At 30.7% G+C, this 15,093-nt stretch overlaps 1 long non-coding RNA gene across 1 annotated transcript; it reads right to left on the bottom strand.

Annotated features, from left to right (window-relative positions):
• Positions 1-14,268: 14,268 nt before the first annotated feature.
• On the bottom strand, positions 14,269-14,767 carry LOC123215480. Its single transcript, XR_006502062.1, has 3 exons — positions 14,688-14,767; positions 14,540-14,605; positions 14,269-14,457 (listed from the first exon to the last, which is right to left on the bottom strand). It is a non-coding gene; the product is annotated as an uncharacterized LOC123215480 (long non-coding RNA).
• Between the last annotated feature and the right edge of the window lie 326 nt (positions 14,768-15,093).

Here is a 15,093-nt window from a genome sequence, read left to right as displayed (position 1 = left end):
AGCTATGTTAGTCGGCACACTTATATGGTGTGAACCGTGTAAGCTTTTAGTCATACCGTTGGCATACACATGTGATGTCAGCCATACAAATGGTTTGTTGGAATGTTGGTTATGCATTTTACATGTTAGTTATGCATGCTTGTTGATGAGTGTCTTACTTGGTTGAAATTTCAGTTGTGCTTAGACACTTGTACATAAAAATAAAAACATGAGTTAGCAATTAAAGATATAATAAAAACACAAAAACCCTAGTTGTTTTTTATGTTCTCTTTTTGTCTTGAACACGTCTATCCAGCCAAAAAGCCCTAATAGCCTTTTTGCTTAGATTTCCTCTCTTTTATGTTCGTGTTTTATGTGGATACCAAAGCATCGCCTCGTAAAGGTTGGATAGTGTTCTGTCTCAAGTCACATGAAGTTTTGAAAGAGCTACCAATAGAGGTATAAATTCTAAAACACTTTATGAGTGTTTTTGCATGTTTCTTGAATTTTATGCTTAAAATGGGTATCTTGGCTGAGATTTTTCAAGATTGTTTTTATTTTAAATTTTTAAATTTTGTTGCACTGTCAATTATCAACACTCTAAAAACCTTACAATTAGATGATCATTCTAGAAACAATTGTAATCCTGATATTACTTTAACCAAAGGGCATAAGTAATGGTAATAGCATTATTAAAGTATTAAATGACCTCACCAAAAGGTAGTGACAATTTTCACGTGTCAAAGATATTAGCTGACAGTTTGATACAACATATGGGTGCACATTATAGAAATGTTAATCACACTGGCTCGACAAGAGGATTTTTATATGGATGATTGTTCTAGTGTTTATAGAATAAATCTTCAAACTCATGGTTACATGTGATCCTTAGATTTAAGGTCATCAAACTCTCTTATAAAGATCAGTGTAGTTTGATGCCACCTAATGTATCATTGTAGTTAGGGTAACCATAAAGGCAATGATTAGTCATATTAGGATATGTATGAAGGGTATGGTCGATCAATAGAGGATTTATCACTCCCAAGCACATTAGGTGATATCTTGAATAAGAATACTAAAAGACATCAATAACCACTCAAATCTATGACCACAGTGAGATTGGGTCAAAGTCTAATCTAAATTGTTTGGTCATTAATATGTATCAGTTCATATTGAGAAGTTCTAAGATGGACACATATCCAAGTCTTAGCCTCGAGATATGTCAATTAACAAAGGGATTGTATTGTATGAAACAATGTAGCTGACAAAACCTAGAGTTGTTAACTGACACTTTGTCAACCAACTGGTCATGATGCCTTACCAGAGGCTAATCTTAATCTGTATCTAAATTCAACTTAAATCTAGATACTACAAATTTAATAGAGAGCTTATGGGTTATACACATATCAGACTTGATTCAGACTTTAGATTAATTTGATTATTTGTCGATAATCCTTGGGTATTTGACCAAAGATTAAATTGCAATTAGATTGGGTTCGTCTAATAGGATTAAATCAACCTAGTTTGACCTTTTCTTTAAACAAGAATAACTATTCACGTGCCATGAAAACTCGTTCATAGTGATATGGATTATGATAAAACATTATCTAAGATTTATCTAAATTTGCACCCAAAATCTAGATAAATCACAGATCGTACAGGATAATAATGAAGGAGGAGCAACTGTTCATACGTCATGAATGGTTATTTATCGCATTTTATAATTATAAAACAAATTTCATAGTTTCAAAACTTTTGCCCTATTTCACATACAAACGAATGTTCATGTGAATACCTAACCTGCTTACGGAGCCTTAACAACCTCACGTGACTACATATAGGGTAAAATGATGACAATACCCCTAAGAAGTCTACTAGTCAAAATGAAATATTGTTATGAAAAGTTTAAGTCTAGAAGTGTGCACATGTCTATCCTAGGAGGCACACATGTCTGTGTGTGTTTAAAGAAGAACATGAGGGAGATTTCATGGTGAACGAGGGTTATGCATGGCATGAAGAAAAAGGGTACCTTTGTTTCAAAATTAACATGCTCGTCCTTAAAACACAAAAATGTCATGCCTTTAAGGGGATAATCATGTCTCACTAGTTCTGGCCACGGTTCATGAATCAATAGTTTCGATTCGAAACTATCGATTCACAGTTCAAAAAATTAAAGACCCTGAACTGAAACCGTAATAGGACAGTTTGTTCACGATTCGAAACCAATGGTTCTGGTTCATGACCCCGATTCGGAACCGATGGTTTCAGTTTGGAACCAACATTGAACCGTCAATTCTAATACATGATCTTGATTTAATTTTTAAATTATTAATCACAATAATTGAAAATTAAAAGAAAGGCTTGGACTTAATTTTTCAATTAAGCTTCCTACATATCTTCTTAGGGTTTAGAAGAATCAAAGTCTACGTAGTTCTCTTACCTTTGATATATGTGAATATTGATATTTGATTTTCATTCACATTTGATATGTGAATATTGACCAAATCTCCTATTACGGGAAGAATTTTCACTACTTGCCATTTTTTGATAATAATTATATAAATAAATTATATGATTAATTATGAAAGATAATAAATAAATAATAAATAAAATTAATTATAGAAATAAATTCTATAATTAATTATGAATTGTATAATAAAAATAGAAATTGGAATTAATAAAAAATTAAGAAAGAATTTAATTAAATTTAAGAGAATTTAATTGAATTAAAAGATTGAAAGAGTATTAAGAGTTGAAAGAATGAGAATGAGAGTTTGAAGGATTGAGTGAGAGAATAGAGAGATTGAAATTTGAACGGGCATATATATAGGAAAAAAAAATTTTGAAAAAAATTAATAAATAAGGGGGTGAAATGTGATTTTAAAAATTGTAGGGAACTGCAAAAGCTCTGAACAGGGAACCGTTGACTCTTTAATAAATTTAAAAAAAATTCAAAAAAAATTCAAAATTTTTTGGTTCAGTACAGTAAACCGCCGGTTTACATGTCGATTCATAAACTAGGTGTGAACTGGTGGTTTCACGGTTCAAAATTAAGTAAACAGAAATCGAACCGATAAATTTTGGTTTCGATTTCGGTTCTGATTCCAGGTTTGTCGATTCCAGTTTTAATTTTATCTGGGTAGGTTTCAGTCTGGTTCACAGGCCAAACCGGCCCGTGGCCAGGTCTATGTCTCACGCATAAAGAAAAGTACACACCCGTGTATCCTGACATAGGACACTCATGTATAAAGGTAGAGTAAAGAAAGAAAAAAAGGAACTAGGATAGGAGTTTATTGGTTATCCTAAGAGACAATATAGAGGTTCTGAGTACGTAGTAATACTCAATATGCCTAAGAGATGAGATAATGTTAGGGCAAAAGTTATGATTATGATGAAAGATAATACGAGCCCAATGTGGTCTGACGTTTGAGATACATGTAAGCGAGACATCATAGGGTCGTTAAGAAGGGGCATCGTGAGTACATATTCTTTACACTGCCTATAGTAAGGCATATCTGCAGTGAGACTTGTGAGTACATATTTTTACACTGCCCGTAGTAAGGCATGTCTACAATAAGACATCATACTTGTAGAAAGATACTAGCTCACAATAAAGCCTAATTATGATAATGTTTTATAGTCCAATATTGGTATAGGTGGTGGACTACATAGCTAGTGCACACATGGCCAAAGTGTCAAATTCTTATATTTGATTCAGTTTGATCAACTTACTATATAAATATAAGATATAATTTCCAGATGACAGTGTTTTCACCTAGAGATTATACAGTCACACAAGTAAGGAAACCAAGGAATGGTTCCTTAATGATCGAGGTGAGATAGAATTCAACTGAAAATTATAATATGTAACATAGATGTTCTTGAGTTCAATATCAATTACAAATATGGGATTTAAGACTTATCATCATCTTAATGAGAGTTTAGGGATGAACTTCAGATGATAGAGTATGATAGGTTGAGCCAAGGTTATTATGGAAATTATGTAAAAGTGAGCAGTAAAGTCTTTTACTTACTGAGTGTTTTATCACGCACTCCTCTATTTTCATATATGTAGGTATAAGTAATTATGATGACTACGAGATGAGCGACAGTTAGTACATATAGCGTGGTTGAGGGCATTTCTGGCATTTTTCAGTTTATGTATCAAAATTTTATATTGATGTATTTTGCTACACTTTATATGATGTTATGGATAATGTTTTTATAATTTGGACATCATTTGACATGTTTCCACTTGATGAAAATAATTTTGGTAATTTTGAAATGTTGTATGTTGTTTTAATCATGTTTTTAAATGAATGCATGGCTAAGCAATCTAAGTTGTGACATCTTCCTCTAGAGGACAATACTTTTAGATGGGGATATTAAACACAAGTGTGTCGAGCTAAGAAGGATAAGCATAGGAGATGTCAGAAAACATCTGACAATGACCACATTAAGAGACAAAGATACAAAACTAAATTTTGAAATGTTGTGAGCAAAGTACCGAGAAGTCACCTACTTGCTTTATAGTTTTGTAAGTAACGAGGTGAATAGTAAGACATACAATAAGGTAGCGATGCAACTCATGAGGTTGCATAAGGCTAAGAGGCATTTCAATCATTTAAGATTTTATTGAGTTTATGCATTTTTGTTATACAGTTTTAGACTATGGTTGTACTTATGCATTAGTTTCTTATGATGTTGGATTTCATACACTATAGTTAACTTTGTATGACTTATTTTAATTATTTATGTGATTGCCGCAACATAGTTAATAATGCCTTACACCTTTTTGCACACATTTAATGTTGAGTAATATCATGCTTTAAATTCCAATGTGAGTTAGTAGAAGTTCAAGTCGGGCATGCCTTTGCAAGTTCATATTCAATCTAAGGATATATATTTAGAGAAAGATGCTACAATTCCTTCTGTAACTATATGCACAACCATGCACCACTTTAAAATTATATATGTGACATGTTATTCACTTATCTTGTATTGTCAACTACACTCTAAAATAGTGCACCATATGGTACCTTTCAACCCTTTCTTACAAGTTAACATTGTTTAATGCACTTCTCCTTTTGGGCTCTTGATTCTAATCTATGAAAGAAAAAATCAATTAATTTAAATGTCAAAACAAATAAACTTTCATAAGCACTTATTTAATAAATGTAGTTTTACAAAAAATTTAACAACCATACTTTGTAAATAAGAAATACAAAAATTAAAAATATATAAAATATCAATTTATCCTCAGAAAAAAAAAATTATTTGGAAAATATCACTAAAACTCTTTAGTTGGCCTTTGCCTACAAAAAAAATGATTTGCCACCAATAGGTGTAATATCTACCAAAGCCTCCCCCTCCCTTCAATGAACAATACAAGTGGGCATCCTAGTAGGCATGATCCCACCTACTAGGTTTTCCCCACTTCTACCAACCACAAATTCTTCTATTTTCCTAATTTTAAGCAACAAATCACACCATGATATGACCAATAACCAATTTTAACTTTAAAAACATGACATTCACAAGCAAAATTGAAAACTTAAACCAAAATGCAAAACATCACCATAAATTTTAAAATAAACAATTAAATCACTTAATACTATCCTTATGACTCATTTTAAAATGTATGTAAGCAAGATAAGTAGGCAATTTTTTTATTTAAGCCAACAGTGGTCAAACCACCTTTATATATTAGGGCAATTTTGATCATTTGTTTTTTTTTTTTTTTTTTTTGTTATATCTATATAATCTCTAGAATGTTGAATAAAGTGTATAAAGTCTCCTTAGTTTGGCTAATTTAATTAATTACCCTTATAATTCATTATTATTTAAATCATAACAAAACTAGAAACTATTTTCACTCTCCATTTTGAAAGTGAATAGATTTTTAAAAGATTTTCCCAGGTTTTTGTTATATAATTAAATTTAGGAATTTTCAATTGGGGATTATTGATAAATAAACAGAGTAGTTATATAAAACCATCTACTTGCTCAAATGGCATCAAAATAAAGAACAAATATCATTTTCCTACCCAAGGTTTGACCTAAAAATTTTTCTCATCCCTAATTGGTACAAATAACATTTTTCTACCCAAAATCAAACTTTATTAAAAAAATAACAATGTAAAGATAAAATAGTTATTTACTATCCATTAATTTGAAAAAAAAAACAACAATTTTTTATTAGACTGAAATATTCTTAACAAGATAATCTAACCTTTAGAAGGTTTTAAAAACTCACAAATTAATTCTGAAATTTTTCAAACCCCCCCGTATATTTTGAAACTATTATAGGACCCCAATAATTGTAATATGACATTTATACTCATAATTTGTTACATTATATTCAATATTTTGAAGGTATAATTATTATTTTTAAAACTATGGAGGGTAAGCTGATATTTTAAAATTTTCAAAAGATCCCAAAACTTTTTTTGAATTTTTAGTAACCCTAAAATTTTTCAAAAAGAACCTCAATATTTTAAAAAAAATTATAGTTTACCCCTCGACATATAATTTTACGATAAAAACACTTCTATCTATAAGAAAAGAAAAAGAAATTATGGGTAAAAAGAAAGATAAATAGGAGTTTCTTTATATAATTTAGATATTTATTTTTTATTAATTTAGGATTATATGATAATTTAGAAAAATAAAATAGTAAGGATAAAATAATAATTTCTCTTTTTAATATTGTTATTTCTTTAACAAGGTTTAAATTTTGGGTAAGTATATATTGTTTATGCTTAATTTTAGATTAAAAAATGTTGTTTATATTAACTAGTAGTGAAATAGTGTTTTAAGGTCAATCCTTAGGGTGGGAAAATTGTAAATTACTCAAATATAAATCAAGCATGCCTTAGCTTTGGAAGTAAAATTTTGAGTGAAATCATCTTTCTTTGGTTGTCTTTAGACGATTCGTACTCAAGGCAAACTTTTTGCCCGATTGTTGCTAGCACAGGGTGTAAACCAATTTTCCAAAAGGCTGAAGGAGAGAGATGATTTAGCCCTTCAAAGCAACACATAAACGTAAAAACAATTAGCAATAATGTAATCAGCCTCACACCCGCCTAATATTTGCAGTAAGTAGCCCTTATAATTATAATAAACCAACAACTTTGTTCTATCAGTTTGGTAAAATTCCCAAACTGCTAATGTACAACTTCCTTAGATAGACATAAATAGAAACCCAGTAAGTACACACTTATTCAAGGGCCCTGCTGGGCTGGACTGGGCCTGGCCTATACAATTATTGTCAGGTATTTTAGCGGCTTCCTTATTAATATAATTAATAATTATTAATACAATTACACAACACTCGAAGCGGGGTTTGGATTTTCCTACAGAATGGCGTGGTGTGTATGTATTGTTGGGGTGTCAACATCGGAATAAAGTCAATGTGTTTACAATTATTTAGTCTAATAAACTGTTCTTCAGTCATTTTAAATTGCATTTTATCACAATATTTTTTTCAACTCTCTACAGGATGAAGATGAACGAAGACAGACAGATTCTTTTATATTTGAAAATTCGAAAGGTAATAGCACACCCTTATCTATCTAATCTAATCTAATCTAATCAACCCACTCTAAACATTAAGCATCCACACTAATCAACATTTTGCCCCTCTTTTAACGTTATATAATTTTTATATAATATAAATGTGTACGTGTGAATGCCTCTTTACCCTTTCGCCCACCCCCCCCCCCCCCCCCCCCCCCCCCCATTTTTTTTTTTTTTATATATATACACTTTTAATTTTCATCACGCAATTATCAAATTTGGAAACCAAATAAGACTTGACAACTACACACACACACTTAATTAATAAGACCAAGAAATGGTCCAACTTATCTACCCATATCTTTATCAATATCAATCATAAAAAATATTTTAGCCCACCAAAAAACTTTATTACAAAACTAAATATTTTTACAAAATATAATGATATTACGTGATAGAAAGCAAGTAAAAATATAAAAGTGCAAGTACATTAATAAACCCAAACCTAAATTACATCGCGTTTTAGTTGCAAAACAAAAGAATTATTTAATAATATTCCACTTTTTCATTTATTCTCTAATAATGTTAATGCTTCCGTGAGACAACTAATGACTAATCACTACAAATTAATTGGACCCCACTTACAACCTCATTTTTTGACGGCCATGATGGCTCCACGTGTTGAAAATGTTTGACAAAATCGAAAGGAATTTGACAATTTGGTTATATCGTGTAATTTAATATTCTGTAACCACTAACCCATCAAAGGAATAACATTAATTCATCAAGTATGTAAACGTTGAACCAATTCCAATTCCAATAAGGAGTGATGCACCTAAAAGAGTCTCCATCAGGAAACCATGATCAAGAGATGTGAGTTATTTTTGGAATTTCTCTCACTACTTTATACTTATTATTAATAAAACACTTTTTATAAAATTTTAATTTTGTAAAAAAAAAGTGAATGTGAATGAAAAAGGAAGGAGGAGTAATTTGGGAAAAAATATACAAGTAATGAAATGAAAGTGGGTTGATTTGGTTAGGCGAAATTCACGGATTTCTTGTTCCCCTCTTTATTATGCGTGAAGACGACATAAAGCTACATATCATCATCATAATCTATATCTACATTTACATCTAATTTACATCTACAAATACTTTGTATAAAATTTTCAAATTTTGAAGGTGACATTTGCCTAACTATTCACTTCCTCCTTCCAGAAAAAACACCCTCTTTATAACCAATACGTCTCTTCTTCTCTCTTGCTTTCTTCTTATAACTTATGTTTTCATTCTTTTTTGGCCATCAATCTTTATCCAATTTCTCATCAAATCAACATCAATTTCTTTATTTATTTAACTACCTTCTTCAAAGAATTGTATGATATATGAAATGAATATCAAGTTAAATTAAATTAAATTATTTAAATTAAAAAAAAGATGTGGGTGGTGGTGGATTGGTTTAAAACCCACTTTTATGGAATTGGAATGGGCCCTTGCCAGATAATCCTCAAACTAATTCTGCAATGGATGTCAAGTAAACCACCATACATCTCACATGGGTAGCCCCCCCTCCCCACCTTAACAATTGAAAGCCAAATAGGATATACAAATCTAGATGAACATTGTTATAAGAAAAAGACACATTTACATTTACCATTTGTTGATTCTTGGTAGATTGCGTGATAAGAAGAGCACGGCTCCTTCTCCTTTGTTAATTCTATTAAAATAATAAGTAAGTCAAAAAGAGAAAAGTAGTAGTATTAGTGAGTTGCTTTTTTTTGGATTATTTTTGTACAAATCTTAGCTTAAATGTGCGAGTTGCAATTAAGCATTAACACCTTTCTCACCGTCCAATAATGCTTCACATGACCACACGTCTTTACATAAGTGAACAACACTTGTCAAGATACAATTGGAAAAAGGATGCATTGGTTGATGAAAGTAGGGATTATTATAAATGGTTAGTGCACGCCAGAATCTTTTTTGTGGGTTTGTAGATGAATGATAGTGGAGTTGCTTGGTTTTGAAGTTTGTTTTATTATTGTGGTGTGGTGTGGTGTGGTGTGGTGTATGTTGTACATATTTCTATCTTCATTATGATTTTAACCCTATAAAGATCATGTGTGCACGTGCCCATGTTTAATGTTTACTTTAGAAATCAACTTTGCCTTCTTATCCCCAATTTCACTCCAAATTTAATTAATATGCATATTAGGGTAACTACTCCTCTTAAACCCAACTTATTACATACATTGAGGAAATTTTTTTTATTTGTGATTGTGAACTCAATAACAAAGGTGTAATTATCAATTGAGGATATTCTTCTTAAACAAAACTCTACCAAATTGTAATTTTGAATACAAATATATAGCACAAAAAAAGGGGTATTCCCAGAAAAGTTAAATGTCCATAAATACAATGAAAATGAAATAAGAACAAATTCCCATTACAATGAATAGTCCACTTGTCAATCAGAAAATCTTAAAACTTTTTAGCAAATATTTATTATTAAAAATATTATACATATCTATTTTAATTATATATAATTATATAATTAATTATTATTTTATTTTAAATTCAAAACTATCTAATAACGTAATAATATAAATAAACATATACATATTTATATCTATAAAATAGATATATATAATTTTATTAATTTATCTTATTAATAAAATAATTAACCACTTGACTGATATAACGTGGATGAATCAAGACCATAGATTAGTTTTCTTCTTCCCAAAAGTATCATCCAATTATAACCCTAGTATTGTAATTAACGACCATGCACCCTCGAATTATATATATAAAAAATTGAGAAGCATATGAATCATCATCATTATTATAATCTGTGTATTAAATTATGTGTAAATTGGAAGCAAAAGCCGGCACGGACGGACATTCTCCCATGTGTACCGCTCAATTTTCGTGATTTTAATCGATATAATTGCCAAGTGTAGAGGCGGCCGTATTTGAATTTATTTAATTAATTAAATAAATACAAAGTTTGGAGGCTTTGGTTTTTTTATTTCTTCCACTAACAGCCCCCACGTCCTCCAACACGTGGCTCGCATTCCTATTGCGATGTTGTGTAGACGTTTATACACGTGTGCGTGCGTGTTTTTCAGATTTGTACATCGAAGTTCTCCTTTCATCACGTGCGCCTCACGAGCCACTAATTGTTCCCTTTTCGTCTTCTCCTTCTTAGTCGTAGAGGACGCCGTCAAGTCGTACACGCAAAGACACAACCATCCCCTAGTAATCAAAATAATATTTGGTTTTCGTAAGAACATAAAACTTAATAAAAAGTTGGAAGTTTTAGTTTGAAATGGAAATCAAAAGCACGTTGTTAGAAAATTCAAAAGAAGATAGAGAATTGGACGGTCAAGATGTGATGATAAGAGTTGGTTTTTGAAAATGGAGAGGCGTAATGAGAGAAAAGTCGGCGGGACCACTACCAGCGTGAGGGTTTAGAATTAAACCACACATCCTCCAATTACAACTAAAATTAGCAAAATTCTTATTATTATTGAGGGATTTAGAACAAAGATAATAGTCACTTTCATTTCATTTCACATTTAACCGATCCAATATGTTATCAGTCGGTCACTAATTTTTATAAAAAAGATAAATTAATTTAATGTAACGTGATCTTCATTGACCAGGTCGGCTATTCTCTAATATGAGAACCCCTAATTACCCCTATTTTCAAATGTCGTGTTTCAACCAGAAGACGAGCCTTTCAGTGTAATTATTTACAGGACCAGGGTCAATGATTATGATTATCATATTGTGACTCAGCCAGCACAGCACCTCCTAGATGGCTCACTTTTTTTGATGTGATGTGATGTGATGTGATGATCAATATATTTTTATTTACTTAAAAGAAAAAAACAAAAGGTTACAAAGGGAAATAAAGAAAAAGAGGTGGGCGGAGGTTATGATTAAATTCAAGGTGATAGGGGGGAAGAAAGCAAGAAAGTGACCCCATATCAAAGCCTATATATTATACTATTTATTTTACATAATTAAAAGTTGGAATGACTATTCGAGAATCTAGCCACAGTTAAAGCCGATCAAATTTGTAATGCTTAAGTAGATAATAATACTATTTGTAAATTTGGAACAATAGTCTAAAAATTAATGTGACAATAGCTTATTACCCAATAAATTTAGACATTAATGATGGGATGGGATGGGATGGGATACGTTTATCTTGGTTGTATCCTTTAGAGGTTAATTATTTAATTAACGTTGTAGATGCTAGTATGACATAAATGGGCTGTGAGATTGACCTACTATCATTGAATACTTGAGGTAAATAATAAAACATATTAATTAATTTTAGTAAATTTTTTTGATATTAGGGTAGGGTTGTGAAAATTGACATCATACCAGTCAAACAACAAAGATTTGAGATTATTATTATAAAATTAAGATAAATAAAATCTACTTGACTAGTCAATTCTGGATAATCACAATAAAAGCAGGCGAGTGCAATTAAATTACTATTTCCGCCATGTAGACGAACAAAAACCAATAATCAACGAGAAATTGACAGAACGATACGATAAAAAGGTAAAAATCTCATACGGACAAAATACGTAGCGGTGACGGAGTCATCGATCCCAGTTTCATAAAAAGAAAGAGAAGGGGCAGTTTTATTCCCCTTTTTCACCCCCGTCAACACGTGTCAAAACCGGTAGTTGCCGGTTGCCGGTTCCCAAACGGCCAAAAACCGACTTATTTGTGGCTGGAACCCACCATCACCTCTAATATTAAATATCCAGACGAAATAAAAGGACAAATTTTTAACTTGTCAAAAATGAGTTGGTTAAATCTTACAAACACTTCTTATATTATACATAGTATATTGAAAAAAAAAAAATCAGAAAACACTTATTCTTGTATAAAGTTTATTCAATTTTTAAATTTTCATGGTTAAGTTATAAAAATTTAAATACTCATTTATCAATTATTAAAGTTAATAAAAGAGAAATGCCTCAAATATCCTATAAAATATAAAAAATACTTTCTTAATTAAATTACCCTTTTTTTAAGGGTGTAAGCAAAATTACCCCTAATTTTAGGGTTAAAAAAATATATCCCAATATAATACCAAAACTACCATTTCTTTATTTCTTTATAAACCATATATCTTCCTTCATTTTTAACATATCCGAGAGAGATTTCTGAAAAGAGAAAAGAAATTTCGTATTCAAGATTTCGAGCCAGAACAGAAAAGTTCATGATATCAAGGTATTTATACCTACTATTATTTCAATTGTTATTATTTTATTAATAATACAATTATATGTGATATTTTATATAATAAATTATAGTGCTGTGTAAAAACTGAAATAATAAAAATTACATGGGCTATGTTGTAAATATTATAGTAGTATAGGTAAAATGATATTTTACAATAAAGGATATTAGAGGATTAGATTAGATAATATTATAGGGTAAAATGATATTTTACAATGAAGAGTGTTAGAGATATGTTTTATAATATTTGGGGTAAAATGATATTTTAGAATATAAGGCTAAATTGATATTTTCACAAATTAGTATCACATTAATCAAAATATATTAATAGTCACAATATATAATTGAATTATGAAATATGTGTAATTATATAATATAAATCTATAAATAGTATTTTTAGTCATATTATTTATGTTGAGTATATATTTTATTATAGGATTAATCTAAATGGTTGGATATGCTTCAATTAGATACAGGGGAAAATGGATCGAAATGGATGACAATGTTATAAAATATGTTGAAGGTAATAGAAAATTGATTAAAATTTCAGAACACATGACATTCGAAGAATTAATCCAAATGGTGAGCGACAAGTGTAATATAGATCGAAGGATATTTAACATTCAGTTAAGCATAAAACCAAAGCATTTTGATGATGGCATTCCAGTAGAAATTTCGAATGATAAAGATGTTGAGATTTTTAACAGTCTGTCTAACATTTTCAAAGAATGTGTTCCAGTTTTTGTAACAACTACAGTTAATGATGATAATTGTGAAGCTCAACAAGCAGATGAGAGTTTACAAGGTGGTGAGTCGATTAGTTATCCAGAAAATCAAACTATTGTTATAAAAGGAATTCAAAATATCTGGATCAATCCGAAACAAGAATTTTCAGAGGAAGATTTTGCGTATATAAATGATGTTCATGTTGATACATTATATCGTGTGAAAGAATTTCTTAATGGTAACGAAGAAAAATTTTCAGAGTGGAGTGAATTTGACGGAAAGTTTGTGCATGATATTTTAATCGAGAAATCAGAGGTTGAAGAGAAAGCACACATTAATAAAAATATCAGAGGTACAAGTAGTTTTTCGAAAACAAATATTGATGGTGGGAATGTTCGTATTAATGCATTTCATTGGCTACCTCATTCTCTTGACTAGCCATCTATATCTAGAAACTCAAGAGTGTCAAGCGATAGTGATACTCCAAAAGTTGATACATTATTTTCAAGTAAACAATATGTCATTGATACGATATGTCAAGATGCTCTTCAGAGGGGATATCAGTTTGCAATGGATAAGTCAGACATGCACAAATGGGTGGTTAAATGTGTTAACGAAGGATGTAAGTGGGGTGCACAAGTGGTTAAAGTGGGAGAAAGTGATAGTTTTGAATTATGTCGTTTGGATAACCATCACACATGTTCTAAAAACCACATATTACCTCATCATAAGCAAGCAAACGCCTAAGCTTTAGGACAAATTTTGATGACCAAATTTATATTAGTTGATCGTGTTTATCAATCAAAAGAGATCATTGCAGATATCGCTGACCGATATAAAATTGATATATCATATTCACAAGCATAGTGGGTGAGAAATTGAACACTTCAATCATTAAGAGGCACACCAGAAGAGTCGTTTATGTGGCTGTTAGAGTATTGATCCATCGTCGTCGGTGATATCCTATGACAATATTAACATTTCATATTAGTAAATCAAACTACTTAACAAAAATTATAAAGTATACAATTAACAATGTACATACCTCTAATGTCGAAACCAATGTCATAATGACATCCCCCCTCGACGTGGCCTCTTCAACACCGGAACACTGTCGCAATATTGACAACAACGAGTTAACAGAGAATCCAATATCACAAAATTAGAATGTATACAGTCGATGATATACATACATATACTTTTAGAGTCGATGTCATCTTTAGATCCCCCATTAGTGCAACTTCAAAAACATCAGGCCGCTGTCACAATGTCGACAATAACGAGTTTAGAGAAAATGAATGATCGAATATGTAAATAAGATATAATATTAACAATCAATATTATACTTACTAGAATCATCACAGAAGGTGTCGATAAAGAAACTATGTGAAGTGATTTATTATCGCTGACATCATGTAACAATATTAACAATTTATATTGATACATCAAAAAGTTACGTTCACCGAGAATAACATATGTACGTCAAAGGTATACATACATCTACTTTTGGAATTAATATCATCTTTGGATCTCCCATCGATGCAGTCTCAAAAACATCAGGCCATTGTGATAATGTCGACAAAAACTCGTTAACAGGCA

The sequence above is a fragment of the Mangifera indica genome, chromosome 5 (assembly GCF_011075055.1).
Source record: "Mangifera indica cultivar Alphonso chromosome 5, CATAS_Mindica_2.1, whole genome shotgun sequence".
In the NCBI taxonomy this organism is placed as follows: Eukaryota; Viridiplantae; Streptophyta; class Magnoliopsida; order Sapindales; family Anacardiaceae; genus Mangifera; species Mangifera indica.
The sequence above is the reverse complement of the archived record's forward strand: the minus strand, read 5'-3'. Positions and strand labels throughout refer to the sequence as shown.